Genomic DNA, 14,100 nt, shown 5'->3' with positions numbered 1-14,100 from the left:
ACTAGACCATTCACGTATGTCCTAAATCAAATCCCTAATGATTATACAGTGAAAGTAAGAAATAGATTTAAGGGCCTAGATCTGATAGAGTGCCTGATGAACTATGGACTGAGGTTCATGACATTGTACAGAAGACAGGGATCAAGACCATCCCCATGGAAAAGAAATGCAAAAAAGCAATATGGCTGTCTGGGGAGGCCTTACAAATAGCTGTGAAAAGAAGAGAAGTGAAAAGCAAAGGAGATAAGGAAAGATATAAGCATCTGAATGCAGAGTTCCAAAGAATAGCAAGAAGAGATAAGAAAGGCTTCCTCAGTGATCAATGCAAAGAAAAAGAGGAAAACAACAGGATGGGAAAGACTAAAGATCTCTTCAAGAAAATTAGAGACACCAAGAGAATATGTCATGCAAAGATGGGCTCGATAAAGGACAGAAATGGTATGGACCTAAAAGAAGCAGAAGATATTATGAAGAGGTGGCAAGAATACACAGGGGAACTGTACAAAAAAGAGTTTCACAAGCCAGATAATCACGATGGTGTGATTACTCACCTAGAGCCAGACATCCTGGAATGTGAAGTTAAGTGGGCCTTAGAAAGCATCACTACGAACAAAGCTAGTGGAGGTGATGGCATTCCAGTTGAGCTATTTCAAATCCTGAAAGATGATGCTGTGAAAGTGCTGCACTCAATATGCCAGCAAATTTGGAAACCTCAGCAGTGGCTACAGGATGGAAATATCAGTTTTCATTCCAATCCCAAAGAAAGGCAATGCCAAAGAATGCTCAAACTACTGCACAATTGCACTCATCTCACACACTAGTAAAGTAATGCTCAAAATTCTCCAAGCCAGGCTTTAGGAATACATGAACTGTGAACTTCCAGATGTTCAAGTTGGTTTTAAAAAAGGCAGGGGAACCAGAGATCGAATTGCCAACATCTGCTGGATCATTGAAAAAGGAAGAGAGTTCCAGAAAAACATCTATTTCTGCTTTATTGACTATGCCAAAGCCTTTGACTGTGTGGATCACAGTAAACTGTGGAAAATACTGAAAGAGATGGGAATACCAGGCCACGTGACCTGCTCTAGAGAAATCTCTATGCAGGTCAGGAAGCAACAGTTAGAACTGGACATGGAACAACAGACTGGTTCCAAATAGGGAAAGAAGTACATCAAGGCTGTATGTTGTCACCCTGCTTATTTAACTTATATGCAGAGTACATCACGAGAAATGCTGGGCTGGAAGAAGCACAAGCTGGAATCAAGATTGCCGGGAGAAATATCAATAATATCAGATATGCAGATGACACCACCTTTTATGGCAGAAAGTGAAGAGGAACTAAAAAGCCGCTTGATGAAAGTGAAAGAGGAGAGTGAAAAATTTGACTTAAAGTTCAACATTCAGAAAACTAAGATCATGGCATCTGGTCCCATCACTTCTTGGGAAACAGATGGGGAAACAGTAGAAACAGTGTCAAACTTTATATTTTTGGGCTTCAAAATCACTGCAGATGGTGAGTGCAGCCATGAAATTAAAAGACGCTTACTCCTTGAAAGAAAAGTTATGACCAACCTTGATAGTGTATTGAAAAGCAGAGCTATTACTTTGCCAACAAAGGTCCATCTAGTCAAGGATGGATGTATGTATGGATGTACATAGTCATGTATGGATGTGAGAGTTGGACTGTGAAGAAAGCTGAGCGCCAAAGAATTGATGCTTTTGAACTGTGGTGTTGGAGAAGACTCTTGAGAGTCCCTTGGACTGCAAGGAAATCCAACCAGTCTATCCTAAAGGAGATTATTCCTGGGTGTTCATTGAAAGGACTGATGCTGAAGCTGAAACTGCAGTACTTTGGCCACCTCATGCGAAGAGTTGACTCATTGGAAAAGACTCTGATGCTGGGAGGCAATGAGGGCAGGAGGAGAAGGGGATGACAGAGGATGAAATGGCTGGGTGGCATCACTGACTTGATGGACATGAGTTTGAGAGAACTCTGAGAGTTGGTGATAGACAGGGTGGCCTGGCATGCTGAGATTCCTGGGGTCACAAAGAGCTGGACATGACTGAGTGACTGAACTCAACTGAGCTTGTTCTGTGAGTGGGCCCTGCAGTGCCTTAGGTTAGAGCTCTTTATGGGAAAGTTCTCTTTCTCTGGCCATCCCACAGTTTGGGTTGCTATCTCAGATTAGCTCCCCAGATTGTCCTCAGGACATTCAGGCCCAGTACTTACCTTAAGCAATGCAGCCTGCGCTTCCCTGTTCAGCCCCCTCTTGCTGATGGTGGATGTGAGTGTCTGGGCTTCTTCTCCGCTGGGAGTTGCAGTTATGCCCATAATCTGTGGGTTTAATTTATTTATTCTTTCCTCCCATTTATGTTGCCCTCTGAGATTCCAAAACTCCCCCACAGACCTGCCAGTGAGATGGTTTCCTGGTGTTTGGAAACTTCTTCTCTTTTACGACTCCCTCCCTAGGATGGGTCTCCATCCATAACTCTTTGTGTCTCTTTTTATCTTTTATGTTTTGTCCTCAGTTCAGTTCAGTTCAGTCACCCAGTCGTGTCCGACTCTTTGCAACCCCATGAGTTGCAGCACGCCAGGCTTCCCTGTCTATCACTAACTCTAGGAGTTCACTCAAACTCATGTCCATCAAGTCAGTGATGCCATCCAGCCATCTCATCCTCTGTCATCCCCTTCTTCTCCTGCCCCCAATCCCTCCCAGCATCAGAGTCTTTTCCAATGAGTCAACTCTTCGCATGAGATGGCCAAAGTACTGGAGTTTCAGCTTTAGCATCAGTCCTTCCAAAGAAATCCCAGGACTGATCTCCTTTAGAATGGACTGGTTGGATCTCCTTGCAGTCCAAGGGACTCTCAAGAGTCTTCTCCAATACCACAGTTGAAAAACATCAATTCTTTGACGCTCAGCTTTCTTCACAGTCCAACTCTCACATCCATACATGACTACTGGAAAAACCATAGCCTTGACTAGACAGACCTTAGTTGGCAAAGCAATGTCTCTGCTTTTCAATATGCTATCTAGGTTGGTCATAACTTTCCTTCCAAGGAGTAAGCGTCTTTTAATTTCGTGGCTGCAATCACCGTCTTTGGTGATTTTGTAGCCCCCCAAAATAAAGTCTGACACTGTTTCCCCATCTGTTTCCCATGAAGTGATAGGACCGGATGCCATGATCTTAGTTTTTTGAATATTGAGCTTTAAGCCAACTTTTTCTCTCTCCTCTTTCACTTTCATCAAGAGGCTTTTTAGTTCCTCTTCACTTTCTGCCATAAAAGGTGGTGTCATCTGCATATATGAGCTTATTGATATTTCTCCCGGCAATCTTGATTCCAGCTTGTGCTTCTTCCAGCCCAGCATTTCTCATAATGTACCTCCTTTCAAAGACAATGGGCTGCTTTTCTGGGTGCCTGGTGTCCTCTGCCAGCATTCAGAAATTGCGGTATTTGCTCAGCGTTCAAATGATCTTTCAATGAATTGTGAGGGGAAGAAGTGGTCTCCTCATCCTATTCCTCCATCATCTCTGGGTAAAGGTTCTAATGAAAAACCTGATGATTTCACAAAAGTTAACAAAAGGACTGAATGAACTGGTGAATATGCTTATAACTTCTATGGTTTCTATCTGAAAAATTAGTGATTTGAATCTGTGTTTTCCAGGTGTAAGGAAAAAAAAAAACCCTTCCCCTCAAACTAATTATGACAGTAAATTGGTAAAATTACAGTTTATAAACAAATTGAAACATTTATCTTTTCTCTCTCTCTGAACCCTCCAGAGATTGGAAGCTCTTAGTTTCCAGTAACTTTATCAGATAAGGTAGGAAGGTTATCTCAATAACAGATACAGAAATCTCAAGGAGTTTTGGAGACCTTGAGAAGTCAGGAATTTTCTTAGATCTTTTAGGCAAAATCTGTGATCAGCCTTTGGGATGACTTTCCTAGCCCTGAAAGGTTTTATTTTAAAAATTCAGTCTGAGACTCTATAAAAGTCTCAGCAAAGCAAAAAAGTCTGTGATCAATAATGGTTTTATAAGTCATCAGGCCAAGATCTAGGACTTCCCTTGTGGCTCAGACGGTAAAGCGTCTGTCTACAATGCAGGAGACCCGGGTTCGATCCCTGGTTTGGGAAGATCCCCTGGAGAAGGAAATGGCAATCCACTCCAGTACTATTGCCTAGAAAATCCCAAGGACAGACGAGCCTGGTAGGCTACAGTCCATGGGGTCGCAAAGAGTCGGCCATGACTGAGCGACTTCATTTTCACGTTCACTTTCATATCTATATTACAAACAGGTCTTAATTTGGTTATATTAGGTAAAAATGATGGTGATTTTAGGGAGAAAGAAATGTTTCAGTTCAGCTCAGCTCAGTTCAGTCACTCAGTCGTGTCCGACTCCTTGTGACCTCATGTATCGCAGCACGCAAGGCCTCCCTGTCCATCACCAACTCCCGGAGTTCACTCAGACTCACGTCCATCGAGTCAGTGATGCCATCCAGCCATCTCATCCTCTGTCATCCCCTTCTCCTGCCCCCAATCCCTCCCAGCATCAGAGTCTTTTCCAATGAGTCAACTCTTCGCATGAGGTGGTCTAAGTACTGGAGTTTCAGCTTTAGCATCAGTCCTTCCAAAGAAATCCCAGGGCTGATCTCCTTCAGAATGGGCTGGTTGGATCTCCTGGCAGTCCAAGGGACTCTCAAGAGTCTTCTCCAACACCACAGTTCAAAGCATCAATTCTTCGGAGCTCAGCCTTCTTCACAGTCCAACTCTCACATCCATACATGACCACAGGAAAAACCATAGCCTTGACTAGACAGACCTTAGTCGGCAAAAGGGTCACTTAAATTCAGTCTGAGTGCTAGTAAAGTAATGCTCAAAATTCTCCAAGCCAGGCTTCAGCAATACGTGAACCGTGAACTTCCTGATGTTCAAGCTGGTTTTAGAAAAGGCAGAGGAACCAGAGATCAAATTGCCAACATCTGCTGGATCATGGAAAAAGCAAGAGGATTCCAGAAAAACATCTATTTCTGTTTTATTGACTATGCCAAAGTCTTTGACTGTGTGGATCACAATAAACTGTGGAAAATTCTGAAAGAGATGGGAATACCAGACCACCTGACCTGCCTCTTGAGAAACCTGTATCCAGGAAGCAACAGTTAGAACTGGACATGGAACTGTCATGCGAGTGTATGTTCCTGGGCTCTTTGTCTTGTCACAACAAAGATTTGGAGCGACGGACATTAAAGCCCTTGGAGCGTCACAGCTCTCAGGTCTTGGACAAACCTGTTATAGCTCTTAGGCAAATCAGTGTTACAGCTCTATTTTATTTAGAAGATAGCAGGAGAATCCATCCTCAAAGTGTGAGGGCATGCCAACCCAAAGACTTGAAGAGAAGAGGGTGGAGGATAGAGAGAGAGGGAGAGAGAGAAAAAGAGCGCACGCACGCGGGAGAGAAAGAGAGCGCTTTGGCTCCTCCTTTTATATGTTTTTCCTCCACCTGGGCCTGCCCTATGCAAATTGGGCTTAGCCAGGAGTGCTGTTTGTTCTACCTGAAGTCGTCACTCTGGTCCTCGGACCTTCTTTTGTTCTATTTTTGTGGGCTTTCCCTTCCTTGTCTTTTAGCCACCGCCATTTTGGACTCCTTTTCCCTATTCTACCTACCTAACAGAACAACAGACTGGTTCCATTTAGGAAAAAGAGTACATCAAGGCTATATATTGTCACCCTGCTTATTTAACTTATATACAGAGTACATCATGAGAAACGCTGGACTGGAAGAAACACAAGCTGGAATCAAGACTGCTGGGAGAAATATCAATAAGCTCAGATATGCAGATGATACCACCCTTATGGCAGAGAGTGAAGAGGAACTAAAAAGCCTCTTGATGAAAGTGAAAGAGGAGAGTGAACAAGTTGGCTTAAAGCTCAACATTCAGAAAACGAAGATCATGGGATCCAGTCCCATCACTTCATGGGAAATAGATGGGGAAACAGTGGAAACAGTGTCAGACTTTATTTTTTGGGGCTTCAAAATCACTGCAGATGGTGACTGCAGCCATGAAATTAAAAGATGCTTACTCCTTGGAAGAAACATTATGACCAACCTAGATAGCAATGTCTCAAAAGCAGAGACATTGCTTTGCCAACTAAGGTCCATCTAGTCAAGGCTATGGTTTTTCCTGTGGTCATGTATGGATGTGAGAGTTGGACTGTGAAGAAGGCTGAGCGCCAAAGAATTGATGCTTTTGAACTGTGGTGTTGGAGAAGACTCTTGAGAGTCCCTTGGACTGCAAGGAGATCCAACCAGTCCATTCTGAACGAGATCAACCCTGGGATTTCTTTGGAAGGAATGATGCTAAAGCTGAAACTGCAGTACTTCGGCCACCTCATGTGAAGTGTTGACTCATTGGAAAAGACTTTGATGCTGGGAGGGATTGGGGGCAGGAGGAAAAGGGAACGACAGAGGATGAGATGGCTGGATGGCATCACTGACTCGATGAATGTGAATCTGAGTGAATTCTGGGAGATGGTGATGGACAGTGAGGCCTGGCGTGCTGTGATTCACGGGGTCACAAAGAGTCAGACACGACTGAGTGACTGAACTGAACTGAACTGAACTGATGAGCTAAGTCTCAATAAAAAATTACCTTCTCATCTATTAAAAGGAAAACTCCCACAATTATGGGGAGGATCTACATGGTTAAGTCCAGGCTATGGTCATTTAGGTTTAAAGGCTTGTCTATGAGTGAACTCCGGGAGTTGGTGATGGACAGGGAGGCCTGGCGTGCTGCCATTCATAGGGTCGCAAAGAGTCGGACACGACTGAGCAACTGAATTGAACTGAACTGAATGATCAAGCTGGTAATTGTGAGACAAGGTTGGGTCCTTTATGAACTATGCCTATCATTACCCTTAGAGAGAATGATTGGTATGGAACTCAGTGGATTTGTGGCACTAATTTATGACCTTCACATCTACAGGGATGGATACGAAGGTGTAGCCTGGGATTTCCATGAATTTAAGGTCACATATGTTAACAAATTAGAGGTAACCCTAACCAAGCTACCATTGGTATGATCCCAGTGGGTCAAAGATCTGTATTCTACTGGTATGACCACTTAGCAGCTTGTGTTTGTGTGTGCCTTCAATGGGATTGAAGGATGTAATTGACTGTATTGAAGACTTAACAACTTTCCTAAGCTTTAAATGATAGTAACTGGGCTATTAGGCTATTGAATTCTGTCTCTATGATAAGAAAGGCAGTGCTCAGTTCAGTTTAGTCGCTCAGTCGTGTCTGACTCTTTGTGATCCCATGAATCGCAGCGCGCCAGGCCTCCCTGTCCATCACTATCTCCTGGAGTTCACTCAAACTCATGTCCATCGAGTCCGTGATGCCATCCAGCCATCTCATCCTCTGTCGTTCCCTTTTCCTCCTGCCCCCAATCCCTCCCAGCATCAGAGTCTTTTCCAATGAGTCAACTCTTTGCATGAGGTGGCCAAAGTACTGGAGCTTCAGCTTTAGCATCATTCGTTCCAAAGAAATCCCAGGGTTGATCTCATTCAGAATGGACTGGTTGGATCTCCTTGCAGTCCAAGGGACTCTCAAGAGTCTTCTCCAACACCACAGTTCAAAAGCATCAATTCTTTGGCGCTCAGCCTTCTTCACAGTCCAACTCTCACATCCATACATGACCACAGGAAAAAACAGCCTTGACTAGACAGACCTTAGTCAGCAAAGTAATGTCTCTGCTTTTGAATATACTATCTAGGTTGGCCATAACTATTCTTCCAAGAAGTAAGCATCTTTTAATTTCATGGCTGCAGTCACCATCTGCAGTGATTTTGAAGCCCCCCAAAATAAAGTCTGACACTGTTTCCACTGTTTCCCCATCTATTTCCCATGAAGTGATGGGACTGGATCCCATGATTTTCGTTTTCTGAATGTTGAACTTTAAGCCAACTTTTTCACTCTCCTCTTTCACTTTCATCAAGAGGAGTTTTGGCTCCTCTTCACTTTCTGCCATAAGGGTGGTGTCATCTGCATATCTGAGCTTATTGATATATCTCCCAGCAATCTTGATTCCAGCTTGTGTTTCTTCCAGTCCAGCGTTTCTCATGATGTACTTTGCATATAAATCGAAGAAGCAGGGTGACAATATACAGCCTTGACATACTCCTTTTCCTATTTGGAACCAGTCTGTTTTTCCATGTCCAGTTCTAACTGTTGCTTCCTGACCTGCATACAGATTTCTCAAGAGGCAGGTTAGGTGGTCTGGTATTCCCATCTCTTTCAGTAATTTCCACAGTTTATTGTGATCCACACAGTCAAAAACTTTGACATAGTCAATAAAGCAGAAATAGATGTTTTTCTGGAACTCTCTTGCTTTTTCCATCATCCAGCAGATGTTGGCAATTTGATCTCTGGTTCCTCTACCTTTTCTAAAACCAGCTTGAACATCAGGGAGTTCACAGTTCACGTATTGCTGAAGCCTGGCTTGGAGAATTTTGAGCATTACTTTACTAGCATGTGAGATGAGTGCAATTGTGCGGTAGATTGAGCATTCTTTGGCATTGCCTTTCTTAGGGATTGAAATGAAAACTGACCTTTTCCAGTCCTGTGGCCACTGCTGAGTTTTCGCAATTTGCTGGCATATTGAGTGCAGCACTTTCGCAGCATCATCTTTCAGGATTTGGAACAGCTCAACTGGAATCCATCACCTCCACTAGCTTTGTTCGTAGTGATGCTTTCTAGGGCCCACTTGACTTCACATTCCAAGATGTCTGGCTCTAGATTAGTGATCACATCATCATGATTATCTGGGTCATGAAGATCTTTTTTGTACAGGTCTTCCGTGTTTTATTGCCACCTCTTCTTAATGTTTTCTGCTTCTGTTAGGTCCATACCATTTCCGTCCTTTATTGAGCCCATCTTTGCATGAAATATTCCCTTGGTATCTCTAATTTTCTTAAAGAGATCTCTAGTCTTTCCCATTCTGTTGTTTTCCTCTATTTCTTTGCATTGATCACTGAAGAAGGCTTTCTTATCTCTCCTTGCTATTTTTTGGAACACTGCATTCAGATGCTTATATCTTTCCTTTTCTCCTTGGCTTTTCGCCTTTCTTCTTTTCACAGCTATTTGTAAGGCCTCCCCAGACAGCCATTTTGCTTTTTTGCATTTCTTTTCCATGGGAATGGTCTTGATCCCTGTCTCCTGTACAATGTCACGAACCTCATTCTGTAGTTCATCAGGCACTCTATCTATCAGATCTAGGCCCTTAAATCTATTTCTTACTTTCACTGTATAATCATAAGGGGTTTGATTTAGGACATACATGAATGGTCTAGCGGTTTTCCCTACTTTCTTCAATTTGAGTCTGAATTTGGGAATAAGGACTTCATGATCTGAGCCACAGTCAGCTCCCGGTCTTTCTTTTGTTGACTGTATAGAGGTTCTCCATCTTTGGCTGCAAAGAATATAATCAATCTGATTTTGGTGTTGACCATCTGGTGATGTCCATGTGTAGAGTCTTCTCTTGTGTTGTTGGAAGAGGGTGTTTGCTACGACCAGTGCATTTTCTTGGCAAAACCCTATTAGTCTTTGCCCTGCTTCATTCCACATTCGAAGGCCAAATTTGCCTGTTACTCCAGGTGTTTCTTGACTTCCTACTTTTGCATTCCAGTCTCCTATAATGAAAAGGACATCTTTTTTGGGTGTTACTTCTACAAGGTCTTGTAGGTCTTCATAAAACCGTTCGACTTCAGTTTCTTCAGCGTTACTGGTTGGGGCATAGACTTGGATAACTGTGATATTGATTGGTTTGCCTTGGAGACGAACAGAGATCATTCTGTCGTTTTTGAGATTGCATCCAAGTACTGCATTTCGACTCTTTTGTTGACCATGATGGCTACTCCATTTCTTCTGAGGGATTCCTGCCCTCAGTAGCAGATATAATGGTCATCTGAGTTAAATTCACCATTCCAGTCCATTTTAGTTTGCTGATTCCTAGAATGTTGACGTTCACCCTTGCTATCTCTTGTTTGACAACTTCCAATTTGCCTTGATTCATGGACCTGACATTCCAGGTTCCTATGCAATATTGCTCTTTACAGCATCGGATCTTGCTTCTATCACCAGTCACATCCACAACTGGGCATTGTTTTTGCTTTGGCTCCATCCCTTCATTCTTTCTGGAGTTATTTCTCCACTGATCTTCAGTAACATATTGGGCTCCTAATGACCTGGGGAGTTCCTCTTTCAGTATCCTATCATTTTGCCTTTTCATACTGTTCATGGGGTTCTCAAGGCAAGAATAATGAAGTGGCTTGCCATTCCCTTCTCCAGTGGACCACATTCTGTCAGACTTCTCCACCATGACCCACCCGTCTTGGGTTGCCCTGCAGGCATGGCTTGGTTTCATTGAGTTTGACAAGGCTGTGATCCTAGTGTGATTACATTGACTAGTTTTCTGTGAGTATTCTTTCAGTGTGTCTGCCCTCTGATGCCCTCTTGCAACACCTACCATCTTACTTGGGTTTCTCTTACCTTGGACGTGGGTTATCTCTTCACGGCTGCCCTAGCAAAGCACAGCCACTGCTCCTTACCTTGGACGAGGGGTATCTCCTTACTGCCACCGTTCCTGACCTTCTACTTGGGAAGGCAGTGCTACACAACTGCAAGGCCCTTGATAGCTTACAGCATCTCAAGGAGATATTTGTGCTATAGTTCAAACTGAATGCTACATTTGCATACCTGATAAATCCTTCAATGTAACATGTTTGAACCACATGAAAAATCTGATTTCTGCTTTAAGTGACTCATTCCCTAGTCTTGACGATCTTAAAAATAAAACTGGTGTGGGAGGCTCATGGCTGAAATATTTACTTGTAATTCCACTAATGTTATTAACTATACCATTTGTATTTTCTTGTTTCACAAGATTATGATTTCTTATATTACCAAGTATATGACTGAGCCTCCAATGGCAATGATGAATAGACTTGAAACAGTGATCAAATGTATAGCTCGATATATGATCAATGGTTGTAATAGTGTAACTCTAGATATGAAAACATGCAATGAGATGGACTACTTTCCTGGACCATGGAAGACGGGTGACCAGAAATCTTTGGCTATGAAGACCTAGTCCAGTAATAGCACATTGAGTGTCTTATTGACAAAAACCTTCTTCAGAACTGGGAACGAACCTTTCCAGCAACGAGGGACAAAATGGTCATGAAATGCCCCCTAAAATATGGTCGGATTTATAACCACAAGGGGGGCATGTCAAGTACAAATTAACACTTACCAAGAGCATTGCCAGTGATTGAACAACAAAGTCATCTGCCATCTGCCTCTATGGAGATTGAACCCCATGCTGCTATAGCTGTTCAACAGTCCCTGAGGGAGTTCAGGGAGGAGCGAGGCACTCTGTGCTCCAAGGAATCTGGTGGGACAGGTCTTTAGATAGTTGGATGTTTTTAGGGACATATTTTATAATCTCAATCCTTGCATCTCCTCACATCTTGAGAAGCATTAAATCCCTTCATGGTGACCTCAGACCCTCATCACTAACAAAAAAACCTTTTGTAAATTGAGTGCTTCATGGTATTGAACTCCCCCTTCACCAAAACCTTATGTATTGACTTTCCTCCACTGCCGCCTTGGAGCAGTCTCTCGGAGCTATCTGAGATGCTGCCTCCCGGGCTGCAGTCCTCATTTTGCCCCAAAAGAAACTTAACTCACATCTCTCAAGTTATACATCCATAGTAAACTTTTATTGAACTCTTTGAGTAAATTCTTCCCAAGAGGCAATCATTTTATATGAAGTATATGATTTTTATCCACAACCTCTGAAGATAAGCATTTTTAAAATTGTCTCTTTGTAGACAAAGAAACAAAGGCACAAAGAGAGAGTAATTTGCCCAAGGACACACAACTAGTACATGAAGTCTAAGTTCAAGCCCAGATTTCCTAACTTAACACACCCAACTCTTGACTGATAAGCTCTAATCTTATCACATGAGCTCATCACACTTTGTTTTTACAGTACCTTAGTCATACAAAGATCCTGATTATCAAAAACGTTTTACATCTAGGATATATTCCTATTTAAGCATTTTTCAAAAATTAAACTTTAGGTTTATTACTTTTCCTAATTAAGAGTTAACCTCAAACTGAGCCAGCCTTAGATATCTGGAGAAGTAGTAAGCCTGGGGCATCAAAAGCACACCGTTTCTCTGCCAAAACCAAGCCTAGGTACAGTCCTTGCAAGCCTCTCATTTGTCACTGAGTTAATATTTGTCAAGTGCCATCTGTCAAGTGGGCCTTCCAGGTGGCCCAGTGGTAAAAGAATCTGCCTGCCAATGCAGGAGACACAAGAAATGCAGGTTCCATCCCTGGGTCTGGAAGGTCCCCTTGGAGTAGGAAATGGCAATCCACTACAGTATTCTTAGCTGAAAAATTCCATGGACAGAGGAGCCTGGTGGGTCACGAAGAGTTGGACACAACTAAGCTACTGAGAATACACACACAAACACACAGTCAGATGGACCATCATATGTGAAGGGAAGGATGTCATAATAAGCTGGCCTATTTAAGAAACAAAATAAATCAACTATAATCCAATAAAGATGAATTTGAAATATTGAACCCACATGCCATAACTACTGAAGCTCCACAACAAGAGAAGCCACAAAGCTGGTACACCACAACTAAAGAGTAGCCCCCACTCGCTGCAACTAGAGAAAAACCCAAGCACAAACAGAGACCCAGTATAGCCAAAAACAAATAAATAAAATTATATTAAAAAATACAGCCAGGGTTGATGGTATACAGCGTGTGCAGGGGGAGTGACACAGGATGATACTGGAATTATTGACAGGGGTGAAGGCTGTGCCAAAAATTGTGGGTTTTATTTCAAATTCAATGAGAAGCCATTGAAGAGTTTTAGCCAGAAAAAGGACATCCAGTTTGATTTTTTAAGAAAGATCGCTTTGGCTGCTTTGTCAAGAAAGGATTGGAGATGAGAGTGTGGAAGCACAAGGGCCAAGAAAGAAGTGGAGGTAATAAAATGTTGTGATCCAGGAGACAGAGAATGCATGCCAAACTAGGACATACAACACAAGCTAAGGTCAAATATTCACCAGTTCATTTAGATACACGTGTTCCAGAAGACCACTGATTAACTGATCTAACAATAGCTACACAGGCTCAAGCTTTCTCCAAACCAGCATCTCCTGCCAAGTTCACAAATTCTGACCAACACCTTGCTTTCTAAATTCTGCCTTAAAACTTCACTTTGATAATTCCAATCCCAGAAATGTGTAAGTACCTTTCCCCACCCACATGTTAAGGCATTGAAATTCCATCTGCAGGTAGCTTTCCTCTGGTCTTTGTTGATGGCAGCCTTGTCAGTAACGCTATCAGAGAAAACAGAAGTGGATCAACTCAAGGTGGACATAGACTCCATAGGTCTTGAAGCTGAATATAAGGGTCAGAGAAGCAAGGTAATAAAGATTAGTCCCAAGTTTCTGCTATTTCAACACCAAGGAAATAAATAAATCCTGAGGAACTAATATTTAGGAGCAGAAGCTCTGGATCTAGTGAGACAGAAATTTACTCCTTACCTTGTGACCCACTTGTACTTTTGCAAAAGTTGCTTGCCTAGTACAAGCCTCGATTTCTATATGTGTAGAATGGAAATAGGACCTCTGTCCTAAATTTATTAGGATTAAATGAGAAAATAAAGTACTTGGCACCATTCTTAGCATATGTCCAAAAATAAACATTACTTACTATACTGAAGATTATTCACAAGCACAAATTCTAATATACAAAACATTTAGTTTAATACAGTGCCTGCATTTTTTCTATGACAACTTAATTTTTTCACAAGCTCCTTTTCTGCCTGGTAACAGAAATGTATTCTCAGTTAATTTAGTTTGCTCCAGCTCCTGCCTGCAGGTAGGATCCTGAGGGGCTCACCAAGCCATCAGGGGATGTGGAAGAGTGATGCAGCTGACCTTCAGTCACCATCGTTACAATGACCTCTCTGTGACTGTCTCACATCTGTTAGGTGTTCAGTCATTCATCCTGTTGG

Source organism: Budorcas taxicolor, chromosome 16 (genome assembly GCF_023091745.1).
Source record: "Budorcas taxicolor isolate Tak-1 chromosome 16, Takin1.1, whole genome shotgun sequence".
NCBI classification, from domain to species: Eukaryota; Metazoa; Chordata; class Mammalia; order Artiodactyla; family Bovidae; genus Budorcas; species Budorcas taxicolor.
The sequence above is the reverse complement of the archived record's forward strand: the minus strand, read 5'-3'. Positions refer to the sequence as shown.